We start from the raw sequence: 12500 nt of genomic DNA, 5'->3' as shown, positions 1-12500 counted from the left end.
TCTCTTGGGGTGCCAGTATCAATTAGGAGACAGAAATAAAGTTTTAATCTTGCTTCCTCCTAGACATAGCACGTGTGTGGTTGAAACACCCTCATTCCAAGGCACTGCATGGGTAAATTTGAGAACACTTTTATCTGGGGTGGCACTGCACAGTGGCACAGAAGTGATCATATGTCAGGGTTTAGAAATACATATGCTTCTTGTGCTCTAAAAGGGGGAAATGGACCTATGTGGGCTATGAAACCACAGAGGTATGATTCTAGAGAAAGTGAATGATAAAAGGAACTACAGAGGATGTATTTCTGGCAATTGAGAAAACGTAATATCCTAAGAGATGCCTAGAAATGGAGAGGATACATTTCTGTTTGGATAACAGAAAGCTCTTATTTATTGGGCAAATATTTGGCGAGTACCTACTATGTGCCAGTCATTCTTCTAAGTGCCAGGGTTACAGCAGCAAATAAAACAGATCTAAATCTCTTCCCCCATGGAGCTTACATTCCAGGTTAAGAGTAGTAGGGGACCAAGGGGCCAGAGGAGAAAGTAAATTTGGATGGTGGTTGAAGAATTTTGGATATGAGCAATGAATAGGATTAGAATTCTTCAAGGTAGAATTACAGGGACGGATGAAAGACCTTGGATCCCTGATCTTGTCTGGGAAGGGGGTGGAGAAATTCCTTGAGCTCATTCTCAGGGAGCTTGGGCACAGGAACAAAGATGAGCAAGAGGAGTTGTTTCCTGGTTTGGTGACCACAAGTAGGTCCTAGAGAGAGACATACTGAAGGGTTGGTGGGAGGGAGTAGTGTGAGCTTGCAAGCAAGCTCTCCTTGCGGGGGTGCTGGTGGCTAGAGGGGTCCAGGGCTCTGGGACTGAGGAAGACACAGAATAAATAGATCAGTTCCAGGCATGTGCTTTGAAATCAAACAGACCTGGATTTGAGTTGGAGTCTGCTACCTGCTGTGTGTGTGACCTTGAGAAAGTTTTCAACTTTTTCCTCAAATGAAGACCTCTGTTTCTTCCTCTTTAAAATGGGAGCAATGCTGGTAGCTTGTCGTATGGACTTAACATGTTAATGTGCGTGCATCTATATATATAACTAATATATACCTGGCATTATTATTATCCGTATGCATTGTTTGAAATATATCTTCCTTCTAAATTGCTTCTTCTTGGGCAGATTCACAGCCATGTCTAGAGAATGACTGGGGGAGACTCACCTCTTCTTCCTCAGACTGTCACGGCCACTGTCCCAGGGGTGCACTGCCCAGACGTCTAGGGTTGCTAAGGGTTCACTCCAGCTGGGCAGGGGTTCCTGGCTGCCTCTCTGTGTCCTTGCACTATGAGGCCTCTTTTCACTTTGTTTTTTAAATATTTCCCGAAGCTCTAATTGCTACACTTCCTCAAATGTTTTTAATACAAGCAATCAGTGACTACTGCAATTAGGAGGGCCTAATTACCATCGGCAAGCTTTCTCTTCTCTCAGAAACCACCATTGGAACAGTCACAAATAAACCTTAATGAAGACCAAAGATCTTTCTCTAGTCTAAAGCCATTTGTAATCATGATCTCTTATTGTCAAAGCCAGCAGGCAGAGGAGTCCTTTGAAGGACTGTTACATATTCAGCAGAACCAGCAACTGCAGCAGCAGCAACAACAGGGGGAGAGGCTCAATGGCTGGGAGTCTGTGGCCCATGCAAGTGACAGAGGGGGCTTGCATTCAACCTACTGTTGTTTTATTTGTCTGATAAAGTCTCTTAAGTCACTCTTTTAAAAAATTATTGAGATGTCACATATGAATGGTAAAGTGCACAAATATTGAGTGTCAAATTTGATGAATTAAAAAATATATATAGATGCCATGTGACCATTGAACGGATCAGGATATAGTACATTTCCAACATTCTGGGAGGCTCCCTCATGCCCTTGTGTGGTGTGTTGGTCAGAAAGCAGGACCATAATGAGTGTTGAGGAATCAGAGGTTATAAGAATTTGACCTTACATAAGTGTGGGAGGAAGTGCAGAAATAAAAGTCTGTTTAAAGGAAGTAGGGGATCAGAGAAAAGGCACTCAGCAGCTGTCCTGAGGCTCTGACACATGGGAGGACATGTCAGATCTTGCAGGGAGGCCTGGAAGCCAACCGAATTCGGCTTCAGGAGCGAGCGAGACCCCTAAGGGGCTGGTGGAGAAGCCACGGAAGGTTGTTGGCTCTTCGCAGCTGCTGCCTCTGTGAAGTCACGTCTGGGAGACACTGTGGGTGAGCAGGGTTGGTGTTCTAGGAGAAGAGCTGGACACGGTGTGGGGCAGTGAGGCCAAGCTGCAACCTGCCAGCACCTTTGCATCTGCCTCACCTTCTCGAAATTTCAGGGTGCCCCGGTGCATCTTCACTTCCTTCTCCCACCTCTCATACACCCTCACTTTTGGCAGTGCTGGCCAGGAGCCTGATGGGGAACAGGCCCCCAGTGGAACCAGGCTGACTGCAGAACAATGCAGCTCCTATGCAAAAATATTTGTGGTCACTAACTGTGGCTAATGGGTTGTGCTAACAGAAAAAAAAAAAAAATCCTAGACTCTGTAAAATAATTTAAAGAGGTTAATTCTGAGTTGAATATGTGTGTCTGTTGGCCCAGAAAGCCATACTCAGGAAGCCATGAGTAAGTGGTGCTGAGGTGGTTGGGTTACAGTTTGGTTTTATGCACTTTAGAATTTTATACATTTTATGAATTACAAGTAAAATCATAAATCAATACATGAAACGTGTACATAGGTTTGGCCCCAAAAGGTGCGACACCTTGAATTGGGGGTTTACAAGTTATAGGTGGGTTCAAAGTTTCTTTGATTTGTGATTGGTTAAAGAAGTAAAGCTTTGTGTAAAGGCTTGGATGTTTTAAATTTAAAAAGTCTGTTAATCAGAGACAAGACACAACATACAACTCAAGTGATCTGTTAAGCAAAATGATGGCCTGCAGGTGATTTAACTTTTGCCCTACATGGCCTTAGGTCCTGTTGATAATTCAGTACCGTATTGTCACAAAGAGTCTGTTTTGTCAGTCTTGTGATCTCTGTTTTAACTTAATGCAGGTCAATCCTTGTAGCTAAGCTCCAAAAGGGAGAGGGTATAAGGAGGTGTGTCCAACCTCCCTTCCATTCGAAGCAACTGGGAACTCTGTTTTAAGGTTTTTCTGGTGTCCCGTTGGCCAAGAGAGGGTCTGTTCAGTTGGCAGGGGGGCTTAGGACTTTATTTTGATTTAGTTTACAGTTGTGTCCTCCAGCTGTGAGATTGTAGGGCCCTTGAAAGAGAATCTTTATACTCCAGCCATACGACATTAGCACCAGAGTTGGTGCGGGGAGGAGGTGGCCAGCCACCCTTCACTCCTGTCCCCATCTCTCTTCAAGATAAAGAAGCACAAACAGAATAGGGTCAGATTCCAGAACAATGGGCCACGTTTACCAGTGGCCAACTCACTGTGCATTCACATGGTACTCACTTGTGTGTGGCTGCCTTTGGCTGTAGAGGTAAGAGCTTGGTTCTCAACTTTGGCTGCACATGGAGTCATCTGGGGAACTTTACAAAATACTGATGCCTGGGCCCCACCCCCAGAGATCCTGATATAATTGGTCTGGAGTACAGCCTGGGCATTGCAATTTTTAACATCTCCCCAGGTGATTCTAATGGGCAGCCAAGGCTGGGAACTTCTGGAGGGGCTAGACCCACAGCTTGGTAGGCTGTTTCTCCTGCTTTATGGGCTTTCTTCTTTCCCCCTACAGCAGGAAGGTTAAATGGTACTGAAGCTGGATGGCCTTGGGGGAGGTCTGACCACTTCTTTCCTTAGCGCTCATTGCTTTTGACTCCATGCTCAGCTGGTGTTAAGATCTGGACCAACAGGGAGCAAGAGGCTCCCCTTAGTGTCTGTAGCATAATAAGGCCAAATTTATTATTTCTCAAGGAATAAGGTCAAGGTCAACTTAGAAGAAGCAAACACATTTCTTAGTTAGCCTAAATGGGGGTGGTTTTTGAAGGGAAAATAACATCCTATCTGATTTCAATTACTTGATGAGAAAACAAGTCATAGCCCAGAGTGGAAATATCTGCTGATCCCCATCTTAGCCTGCACCCCTCATTCATGAAACTAGGACTCTTCCTTGTCACCATCTGGAAAAACAGAAGTATCAAAGCTTGCCCTCCCCACCAACAGAAAGAGCAGAGGAGAAATCTCTTCATATTCAGTAGACACCTGAGATGGCAGGTATTGCAACACATGAGACCAGCCTGAGGAATTGGGGCTTAATAAATAATATAATTATATAATTAATATTGTGAACTAAAAATAAAATCCTAAGCCCTCTGCTAAATGAATGGACCCCTCTCGGCCAAGGGAATCCCAGCAACACCTTAAAACTGAGTTCCCAGGCATGACAGGATGGGAGAGAGAAAGCACAATTACATGCATGTGATTTCCCTTCATAAATATTCATTACCCCTCCCATAACATGTTGAATATGTATATTTGACCACCCGGCTCATTCCCTTTTATCTCTTCTTTGAGGCCTGTGTGCCTGGCTGGGGCTTTGCTTCCCAACCTGTTGGAATGGCCACCCAACAGGTTGCCATCCTTTATGAGAAATAAAGCTCTTTTTCCCCCAAAGCATAAACCATGTTAATTTTTTTTTTTTAGTTAACAACATACATGTAATTCATATTCAACAATTCATAATATAATAATAAGATTAGCGGGGTGTTTGTGGTCAAAGGAGAGGAACACTTTCTTAAGACTTAAGCATTTGTTCTTGGACTGAAAAAAAAAATCCATTTGTTTCCCGTCCCAGTACAGTGTAAACACTAGCTATTCATTTCCCATTGGCGAGTGAAAGATTTAGTTTCTATCCTATTGTTAGGGACAGAAGAGGTGGCATCTACAGAGCAAAGTTTCTGCCAGGCAGCTGAAATCCTAACACACACCTAAGGCTGTCTCTGAAGATAACCCGGCTTTGGTTTGTGGAGCAGAGGCCATGTCAGAATTAGAGTTATTTTCTCTGCCCTAGCGGGAGAGGTTACGGAAGGTCATGTTATCATTCTTGGGAAGATGAATTTCTCCAGAGCCACAAAAGGCCTTTGTATTGTGACGCTCTGGGCCCCTCTGGAGGAAATCAAACTCTATTCTCTGGGAAGAGGGAAGTAATAATAGTCAGTCTTTAAGGAACAAATAGAAGCAGCTCCTGGGTAACTTTGGGGCCTCCTAGGAACAATCCAAGAACTACCTTTAAAGGGTGAGTAGCCCTGTAGTCTTGAAAGAGCGAAATGAGAGCTTTTAAGAGCTTAAAGGAGATAAATAGCTCTTGGATGAACCCCTGGGGTGGATAAAACCACGTCTTTCTGGGTGGCTAATACCTTGGAGTGGACAGTGAAGGCTCTGAATGGAAAAGCTGAGCAGATGCTCAACTCCAGTGGAGCGAGACCCTCCCTCAAAGGGTGGCTGAGGTCAGCTGAAGGATGTTCTGAGCGCTGACACACTAAACGGAAGCCATGTGTGACACCAGCAGGGGGTGTCGACAACAGGTGGATGAACCACCAGCACATGGAAGCCATTTGTCCTCTAATACTCTTCTTATTTTTCCTTCAACTTTGAAACTTGCCAATGTCCCCAGATGTCCTTTCCTCAAAATCTCTTGTCCCTCTCCAACAGGTAATAAATCCTCAGCCTTTCAAGCTGGCCCCAATTTGCCACCTTGGGTGTCTATTGTTTTCTGTTCTCTTCTGCTGGTGGAAGAGGGATGCGTTCTAATCTCCTTTTCTCCTGGTGGAGAGAAGGAAGCAAAGGGGTGATCTCTCCCATTCAGCTGTGGCTGGCTTCCTCCTAACATAACAGAAATCAGACTCTGTTCGCTTCCCTGAGGACTGACTCCTTATGGAAGAGCACCGCCCATTAAGTAGACCTAAAAAAGTTATACAGAGGAAACCTGCACAAAAGGAGACAGGTGTAGGCTCCAGTGTGGTTTAAGTTATTTTGGAGAAATGAAAGATTTATTACTGTACTCCTTGTTCAGTGTTGTGAAATATTAAAATCCAATACAGTTAATGCTACTAACATAATTATGGAGGAATATGAAGGTATTAACATTTCAGAGGCTTGATGCTACCCAGTCCTAATATTACTCATGAGGAAGCTTAATATTCAAACAGTTGGAATGAACTGGGCTACTTTAAACTCCTTCCTCTGTGCTCGGAGCAGACATTATCTTCTCAAGGTGGAATGGCCTTCCATTTGCATAATGTCTTTCCTTTTGTTCCTTCTGTCATCCCAACTAATTGCTTTGGAATATTGACCTCTCCTGTCTCTCCTCTCTTTCTTGCCAATAATGATTTATGGTCCTCTTCCCTCTTGATATGTAAAATATGAGTTCAGATACTTCAAAGGCACAAGACTTTGTGTGACTCCCCCCACATCTAGGGGATGGTGCTATTGGCCCTGGGGTGCCAGAGAGTGGATCTGGGTTGAGGAGAGAGAAGCCAGCTCCCTGTGGCTTCCTGCTTAATAGAACTATCTCCTTATGTGATGGGAGGGCATGAGTTTGAAGAAAAGATCGTAGGATTTGGGCTTTTAAAATTTTCATGGCTGTTCCCCTTCCTGAGATAGGCTTGGAGTGGAGATTGCATGCTTCTTTGTGACTAATAAAATCAACTAAGTTTCTGTGACCGAACTGTTCCACCTTTTCTAAATTGTCCTGAAACCTTAAAGGGCAAAGGTGCCAAGGCTGGGGGGTGAGGGGTGGATGGGACTAGTATTTGAAACTATCTAAGAAGTTCTCATTTATTAAGCATTGACTATGAGCTGGTCATGTGTTAAGTGTCTCAGAGGCATAGTCTTGCTTAATGCTCACTACACCGAATGAGTAGGATTCTGTTGTTATCCCTGTTTTGCAGTGTAGAAGGGGGAAATATTTTTCCTCCACCTTCTTGGGTTAAGTAACTGGGGCCCTGCAAATTAAACTGACAAAGGATCAAAAGGATAAAAGGCAAACATATTTTATTTGATGCTAATAATTTAATTTTATACGTGCACATGCAAGTTTCACAGACAAGAGAGTGAAAACCCAAAGGAGTGGTTAGGCTTAAGAGTTTATATACCACTTTAACAAAGGGATACATTTGTGGAGAAGTGATAAGACAAAGGAAAGGGTTTAGGCTTCTAGGGGTGTAAATTGTGGGAAGGTAAATATATGGTGGGGACTAATGGCAGATAAAGATTATTTCAGTAAGGTTTGCTTATGCAGATTTCAATTGGCCTCATCTCCAGTGATTAGTCATCTCTTTTTCCTGTGAGGACTGAACTCTGATCTTTTTCTTTGCCCAAAAAATTCCTTTCTAAGGAGGCCTGGTGAGTCACACCTACAAGTGACAAAATCTCAGTAAACAGGTTTTTTTATGATGTGGTTTACTTCCCAACCTGATTCCGGTGTAACATCACATAAAAGATAGAGGACCCTTCTCTTAACTCAAGCATTCCTTTCTGCTGATTCCTAGTTTTTTTGAACAAAGCCTAACTCTTTCAGCCAATTGTCAACTAAAGAATCCCTAAATCCACCTATGACTTGTAAGCCCCCACTTTGAGACCTCCCACCTTTTTGGGCCAAACCAATGTATGCCTTCCATGTATTGATTTATGACTTTACCGGTTATTCCTGTCTCCATGAATGTATAAAACCAAGCTGAAACCCAGCCACAGTGAGTCCACTTGCTCAAGGCTTCTTGGGTGTGGCTCCAGGCCATGGTCCTCAAATGTGGCTCAGAATAAACCTCCTTAAATTATTTTACTGAGTTTGTCTTCTTTTCCGTTGACACTTGGTGTGAGAGAGGGGAGGAAAGACACCTTCACAAAGGGAAATTTATGCCCTGCCTTTAGGCAGAAAGGGGAGGGTAGAGAGCTTTTCCTGCATCTACTATTTCTCAATTGCCTTCAACTCAAAATAATCCTTATGCCAAAGTGGGATATTTAGGGGTGGCATGCTCTGGCCCCCTAAGAAGCTGAGGACACCGAAACTCAGAAAACAACTTGTCACAGAGCGGGGACATGAACTAGATCTGTTTCGAAGACCAGGAGGATGGGGCTGGGGCAGTAGGCAAGGCAGCCAGGGTCGCGTAGCTCAAAGTTTCTGCTCTCCTCAGTCCTTTAGCCCTTGGGGATGCCCTGCACAGGGTGAGAAGCTGCTTGACCTCTAAGGAGGTGACACTCCAGGAGTGAGAAAGAACCAGGAGGATGAGGATCCGTGAGTCAAAGCAGGAAACTTCCATCAGTGGCCTGAGAGTCAGGATCAGAGGGGTCGGAGATCAGAAGGAGTCAAAATCAAAAGTGGGGAATAAGACCCAGGTTTTATGCCTTTAAACAAGGTGGTAAGGAGAGGGGAGAAGGCAGGGAGGAAGAGGAAACCGAGAGATAAGGGTATAAAGAGATTTATTGTGAGGAATTGGATTATGTGGTTGTGGGGGCTGGCTGGGCAAATCCAAAATCCACAGGGCAGGTTGTGAGGAAGGGCAGGCTGGAAACTTATGGCCAGGATGACACCTGTTGTCCACAGGTGGAATTTATTCTTCTTTAGGGGAGCCTCCGTTCTGCTCGTAATGCCCTTCGACTGCCTGCATCAGACCCACCCAGATTATTGAGGACAATCTTTTTTACTTAAAACCAACTGATTGCAGATGTTACTCACACCTTCAAAATGTCTTCACAGTAACACCTATGTCAGTGTTGATCGAATAGCTGCGTGCTATAGGTTAGCCAGGTTGACCCATAAAAGTGGCCATCACAATGCTCAATAGACATTTGCTTGAATTAATAAATAATAATAAGCAGTTAATATATGCCAGACACTGTTCTAAGAACTCTCCATTAATTTGTTTACCCTTTCCAACAGACATATGAAGTCACTACTATTACATCTGTAAGGCATTGGTGCTGCTTATCAATCAGTATTTCTTCTCTTTTCTGCAGGCATATGGTAGATTTTTGCTTTGCTGTACCCTTCACATTTGGTATAGCCACGTAACTTGGTTTGATCAATGAATTATGTATAGGAGTGATGGGTATCACTTACAGGTAAAAACATTTAAGAGCCAATTTATCTTCCTTTTCTTCTTTTCACTTTGACCAGCAATGTTCAGATGGTGGAACCTCTTATCAGCTTTGGTCTATTGGAGTGGGCATTGTGAGCTGAGCCCTAGCTGACCACGTTGAACACATAGTATTCAACTATGAACTATGTTCAAATGTTTTAAGCTAGTGATATTTGGGGGTTGTTTGTTCCCACTATATAACCAAATCTGTCCTGATTATCCCATTTTATGGATGAGGAAACTGAGGCACGGAGAGGTTAAGTAACTTGTCAAGTTACACAACTAGTAAATGGTGGAGCCAGGATTCAAACTCTTCTATCTGTTATACTAGTCCTTGCTGTCTAGAATCTTAGAATGACTCAGGTTTCCATCTCTTCCAAGGCCTAGTTCTTTAACTTCCCCATGCCTGCATCAGTGGTTCTCAGTTGGGAGTGACTCTCTTGCCTCCCCCACCTTCAGGAGACAGTTGGCAATGTTGGGATACATTTTTGGTTGTCACAACTTGGTGGGGGAGGGGAGTTGTGCTACTGGCATCTGGTAGGTAGAAGCTAGAAACGCTGCTAAACATCTTTCCATGCACGGGACAGACCCCCACAACAAAGAATTATCCAGCTCCAAATGCCGACAGTGCTGCTGTTGAGAAGCTCCGACTTAACGCTCAATCCCTCTGTTGCTGAAGTTAGCCACAGTGGCTTTCTTTTGCTTGCAACCAGACACTGAGTTGGGTTATTATGAGTTAGTTAATTGATTAATTGAGAACGGTGGGGTGTCAGTGCTGAGACTGGTCTTATTTGACATTTGCCTAACTGATCTGGAGGTGTAAGTGGTGATAGCTCCACATTTGCTGATGACACTTGGCTGTGCCAGGTAGTGAAATGCCAAGCCGCTGGTGACAAGCCGCAGGAAGATCTCACCAGGCTGTGTGAGTGGGCAGAGGAGTTGCCAAGGATGAGCTTCAGTGTGGGCAAGTGCAAGGTGCCGCGCTTGGCAAAAAATAATCCAAGCTATACATAGAGGTTGGAAGAGGATGGAACAGGATAGAAGAAAATGAATAAAAATGTAAAGGACTCCAGAGAAGTGATTCCCAAGCTTACCTGATTATAAGACTCACCTAAGTATGAGCTAACAATACAGGTGCCCAGGCCTTTTGCCCTGGAGCTGCTGGGTCAGAAATCTGGGCACTGATACTTGGGCCTGCTTTTAATTTTCAGCAGGAATACAGAGTTAGTTTTTCCAGATTTCCTGATTTTTCAAGAGAAGATGTAAATCCTGGCTTTTATGTGCAAAGTTCCCATTTTCCCCCCTTTTCTTGTAACCTTAAGTTTTGATATAATTTCAATCTATAAGAAAAATTGTATGAATGTTTATAAACAGCTCTGTATAGCCTTCACCTAGATTCACCAATTGTCAACATTTTGCCCCATTTGCTGTGTCATTTTAAGTTCCTAAATTTTATAAACATCTTATGGATCAAGCTAAACAAGAGGGTGAAATGGAATTGAGTCCTTAAACTATTAGTTGGTAACTTCTGGAGCCCAGACCAATTCAATAGAAATTTCTGGAATAGAGACTGGACATTTGTATTTTGAAAAATTTTCCCTCCAGGTGAGTCTAATGTGCAGGTAGGGCTGAGAGCCACTGGTCTTGGTCCCCTATGGTAATTTATTCCCCTTACTGATGACTGGCTTGGGAGTGGACACATGACTCAATGCTGTGTAGCAAGAATAAGGAGAGAGTCTACTGGTGTGCTTCTGAGATCACTTCCTTCACTTTTAAAGACACATGGGAAAGAGGCAGCCCCTTTCTGCTGGATGTTGTATCTGGATGTGATGGGACACAGGCCAAAGAATGAAGTGTGGAAAAATGCAAAGACTTTGGATTCCTACATTTATCTTTGAGCTGCCAAAGTAACTAACCTCATGGCCACTTTACCTTGAGATTTCTTTTTATGGAAGATACGTTTTTCTCATTTAAGTTGCATGGCAGACATGACTAGTTACCTGCCAAAGACCTGTGCACACCTTATATAATATAGAGTTATTACTTGGAAGCAACTCTCCAGCCATGGATGGCATTTTTGGCATCCCTTCCCCTGGAATCTAGACAGTACTGTGTGATTCATTCTCACCAACCCGATGCAACATAAAGTGGGTTACTTCGGGGCTAGGGTGATTAAGTTTAGGTGCATGATCCTTCCCCTTTTCACCACTGTTCCTTCCCTCTTCCTCCCATCTACCAGGCGAATGACACTGGGACAACCTTGAAGCCACAAGGTGGCAGAACTGCAAGACAGAAGCAGCTTGGGGCCCTGAGTCACTGCTTGCAGCAGAGCTACACAGCAGTGCCACCCAACCAGGAATACTTGCGTTGAGCAAGAAATAAAGGTTTATTGTGTCAAGCACCTGAGATTTGGGGATTTATTTATGACAGATAGCCTAGGCTACCAGACTAATATGAGCTAATTAAGTTGGAGTTAGGTGTTACTTGCAGCCAAAAGCATCTTGCCTAAAGCATCAGAGAAGAATCCATTAAGTACAGATCACCATCTCAAAACTCGTTTTATTTGTCTTTATTCACAAAAAAGCAGCTAGCATAACAGCAATTCAATCTAACATCCAGGAGTTGCTTGCTTTCAACCTGATGACTTACTTGGCTTTGCTGTTGCCTTTAGGGTGGCTTTGATTTTAGACTCATGATTTATTAAATTCTCGGATGCTGCCACTTGGTTTCTGGTTCCCAGTTCTCTCTCGGTCTTAGCTCTTTCTGAACTGAACTTGCGTGGAGCTTCTGTTCAATAAACATCCTGACTAAATACCTAGAAGTAGCACGGCTGTCCCACTCCTACTGTCTGTAAGAGGGACTCTCAGCTGACCCTCTATGGCTGAGTGTTCCCCAGTTCTAGAAGTGTCTTCAGGCACAGTTTCTAGTCAGCGTTTATTTGGTAACTAGGAACAGAAACTCACTCAGCCTTGCTCAAGGAAAGGGAGGATTGTTGAAGGAATGCAGATAAATTGTCTCGGGGATCTGAGAACGGCAACTTAGATACACCTGGGCCTTGAGGAAACGGGACAGGGAAGCTATTAGAAAACAAGGAAGCCACTCTCTTCCTCTCCCTTGTGATGTTTGTGCTTTCCTCTGAACAGCTCCAAATGCATTCTCCTTCCTTCCTTCCTTCCTTCCTTCCTTCCTTCCTTCCTTCCTTCCTTCCTTCCTTCCTTCCTTCCTTCCTTCCTTCCTTCCTTCCTTCCGGTATTTGAGCACTCACCAGGTGAATAGCTCCATATCAGGCATGGAGGATACACTCAAAGACTTATTTTCTTGGGGGGAAACCTATAAAAAACAAGTGAAGAAATCCACAAAAATAAAATATTATAAACTTTTGCACTATTAAGGG

General features: G+C 43.7%; 1 long non-coding RNA gene across 1 annotated transcript in view; it reads left to right on the top strand.

Annotated features, from left to right (window-relative positions):
- Window positions 1-11504, top strand: part of LOC105879716 (uncharacterized) — a 33894-nt gene extending 22390 nt beyond the window's left edge. Inside the window, exon 3 of the long non-coding RNA XR_012913438.1 lies at window positions 11346-11504. This is a non-coding gene — a long non-coding RNA (uncharacterized LOC105879716). The remainder of the gene's footprint in view (window positions 1-11345) is intronic.
- The last annotated feature ends 996 nt before the right edge of the window (window positions 11505-12500 follow it).

The sequence above is a fragment of the Microcebus murinus genome, chromosome 19 (genome assembly GCF_040939455.1).
Source record: "Microcebus murinus isolate Inina chromosome 19, M.murinus_Inina_mat1.0, whole genome shotgun sequence".
NCBI lineage: Eukaryota > Metazoa > Chordata > Mammalia > Primates > Cheirogaleidae > Microcebus > Microcebus murinus.
This window is presented reverse-complemented; position numbering and strand designations above follow the sequence as displayed.